This window comes from Atta colombica, unplaced genomic scaffold (assembly GCF_001594045.1).
Source record: "Atta colombica isolate Treedump-2 unplaced genomic scaffold, Acol1.0 scaffold226, whole genome shotgun sequence".
Lineage (NCBI taxonomy): Eukaryota > Metazoa > Arthropoda > Insecta > Hymenoptera > Formicidae > Atta > Atta colombica.
In genome coordinates this window covers 1974539-1978524 of record NW_017259323.1, presented here as the reverse complement: position 1 = coordinate 1978524, position 3986 = coordinate 1974539, and positions in this window count along the sequence as shown.

Below are 3986 nucleotides of genomic sequence, written 5' to 3'. Positions count from 1 at the left end.
AAAATAAATTATATTTAAAATAAATTATTTTTATATTGGAATTATATTTAGAAATATATCATAATAAAGCGTTAAGTTTTATAATATTATGGATAAAGTTAAATTGTAATCAAATAAAAAATAGTACAGAACTCTTAGTTTTTTAAAAGACAATACAAAAAAGTATAAGAGCATATAAGAATCAACGTAATTAATTATAAATGCAAAAATATGATATATAAAATGTATTTAAAAAATTCTATAAATAACACATTGTAAAACATTACATTACATATTTCAACTCTTGGATTGAGCCATCCTCAGATAAAACAAAATTCATAATCTTAAAATTCATTTCCATTATCATAAAAAAATTGTGATGAAAGTTATCCAATTTATGGCGCGATATTAATAAATAAAATGAAATATCGCTATATAAGTTGGATAACTTTCATTACAATTTTTCTATAACAATGGAAATGAATTTTAAGGTTATGAATTTTATTTTATCTAAGGTGATAATCCAAGAGCTGAAATATATAATGTGTTTTACAATGTGTTATTTATAGATTTTTTTAATTACATTGTCTTTTAAATTGTAATATCAAATTGTAAATACAATATTCTAACGTTATATGAAAGAACAGGAATATTCTCTCTAATCTGAGCATCGATTTAAAATGATCGTTTGTAAAAGTAATAAATTAGAACTAGAAAATATTTATAATATTTGTTAGAAACTCCTGGAGGTATCATTAAGCACATATAACAAATATTTGTATAATTAAAATAATTAAAACTGTATTAATCTATATTTCAATATTATTAACTAAATATTCAGTATATGAAATACGGATCATACTTATGTCTTTAAGAATGTAACATTCCTCGCAAACGCTATATTTTCAACGAAAATTTCGTTTCCCTTTAAACGAACTTCAGTATACGGAGTACCAGCACGCCTCTCGTGTCCCGTAAGATCCTGTGGGCGAATTTATCGAAGCGCGCCCACGGCGCGGAAAGCATCGTAACACGTTGCACGTTGTATCCCAGACTGGTTGCACCTGTTCTCTGGGGTGAAAATCCCATGAGGTCTATAATGGCGACTAGAGATATTGCCTTACGATCGCAATTATGTAAATATTTTTATTGCAAGCTCATTATAATTTCAGTCTAATTGTATTATATCTAAAATATAGGATTGCTGAATGTGTACTAGTCACTTAAATCATATCCTTATTATTATTTTATATTATTACAATAATATATTATATTATTAATATATAAGAAGCATTAATGACAAAAATATATATAATAAATTTGACATCAAAATGACACACACATTTTTAATATCGATGACAAATAGTATCGGCTTGTTTGCTCAGATAAATATACCATAATCTAATCTCCAGATCAAACATTAAATTACATTTTGTGTGTTTATATTATTAATAACAGATACCTAAAATGTCAAGCTACAATTTCCAACATTTATTTGTGTGCAATTAGTATCAAATCACAAATTTCATTTAAAAAATGTATTAAGTTGTCTGCATTCAGCAACTCTCCTATATTTTTTCCTCATTCCAATCTTTTTTTTATTATCTTAACAAAAATTAAATTTTTTTATATATAATAATATTGGCAAGAAAATTGTAAAGAATGTAATTTATATCTGAGATACAAAACGCTTTTTTTCGTTTGCGTTTAAATATTATAACAATACATAACGGTATGTTCCATATATGTAGCTTTAAAGCCGGTTCTCCTCTCGGCGATTCGTCATGCCAGTTGACAGACTAAATACCGCCCCCTCCCCAGTTTTTTTTTTACAAAGGACCGGTTTCTTCTGTCACGAAGGAATATAACATACCAAGAGGGCATAGACGGAGAAAATATGTCCACTACGTTCCGCGCGCATTATAAAGTACCTTTTGCGGACGTATATATACGGGGCGACGTTAAGTCCAACAAGAATCTGCGGGGGTGACGTACAGTAACAATATATATGTAGGTATATATAGCCGAGGGACGGGCTAACGGAAGTATACATAAATATACATTTTTATGATAAATGTACTCGCCGAAATACATATCATCCTATGGAGAGAAGATCCAGAAGTTTAGTAGTGACGTTTAAAGGTTATGTATAAAGAGAGAAGAATGAGAGATAGTTTAGAGTAATCGTTCGAATTCGATAATAAACGGCGTTGATAATAAACGGCGTTGATAATAAACGGATGTACAAAAGTACGTAAAATCTTTCTCAAGATATTTTGCACCCTCTTTCTATTCGTATCGGTGATATTTCTTCTCGAACAGTCTAATGCATTATGTGTGATTTATGCATTTATGGCAAATCAATACATATTGATACTTAATTAAAAACAATTTTATGAATAAAATTCAATGCATTGTTTGAGTTATCTTGCGCGATAGGGAAGACCGAGATCTGTTTTCGTATGGAGTTAATTGTCAAAATACTTATAATTCAATCAATAAAAATATGGCATAAATATCTGTTTTTATTATCAATTGTGATACCTTTGTAATCATAGATTTTTAGAAAATTTTTGCTGTAATTAATTAATTATTGTTTTGGCAACAAAATTTGCAAGTACAACTTCTTTTACTAAAAACGATCATATGAAATAAGTTGTTCAAAATGAATTGAGATTAGGCAACAATCTCTTTAGATCGCGATTGGTTTTTTTTTTTAGAAAAAACGCATATGAAGACATATACATTTTTTTTCATTTTTCATATAAAAACTGTACAAAAGTAAATTACATATTTTATGATGATTAAAATAATTATTTTACTTATATCAATAGTGTAATTACTATTTATATTAAAAGTATATGTTTTGTATTATTCATGAAAAATATGTTACTGCCAATTCTACGTGTAATAATTAATTCTGAATACACAGGGCTAATTATTATATGTATTTTCACAGTTTTGATTAAAATTAAATAACTTATTTGTACGGTATATGATGTATTCAAAAATATTTTTTTTAATACTTAAGGGATGTAAATATGTTAATATAAATAATGTCTCAAAATTTTATATTCATTTTTTATTTTTTCTAAAAATCATTCAAAAATTGACTGGTCTACTCTACTATTAATTGACTCTTAAAATTTTTTTAAGTATAAATAAGACGGACTCACCATAGTAATTCAAAATGATGGATTATCTAGCCATTAAGATGGACGTAGAAGATTTTCTCATTTATTCCGCGGTGTCATCAAGAGAGACGGAAATAATAGAGAGATTCGCGATTTTAAATCCCCGCTCTTCCCAACGCACGTTCCGCAATTCTGGAGCACCGATTCCATCCGTAGAGATCTCATCATAGCTTTCTCCGCCTCGCATTTAATCTTTCTCGCTCGCCTCCGAGTGAATTCCATAAAACGTAGCGTCTCTCTTAAATCCCCTCGAGAGTACTTCCGATTCGTTGTTCTATTCTTCTGCTACTCAGCTCAGCTCGATTACGAGAGACAGTCGCTTAGACAGCTCTTCGGTTCTTGTGGGCTAATTGAAGAACGAGAGCCAGTCAAAAAATTTAGAAGAAGATAAGCGACAGTACAATTGATTGATTAAGAATTATTTGAATTTATAGAAATACATATAGTATTTGACATTACAAATATCAAATTAGTCTGTATGTGAATATTAATACGAAAATATCTCCGTAGAAAAGTATATGTTATATCTATTATTTTTTTATTTATTATTAGATTAAAACTTATTCCAATTTTCCTATAAATGCGATTTGTTAATATATTTAAAAAATATATAAATTTGTATAATTAAACAATCTTCAACTGGAAAAATCTTGCAGCAAACTGGAAATGTCTTGCACCGATATTTGCTTTAAAAAATCTTAAGAATTTAATTAATAAAGAATAGAGAAAGTATGATACGTAAAATAAACATTATTATACAAACATATATGTATATATATATATACATATACATATATGTATACATGTACATAT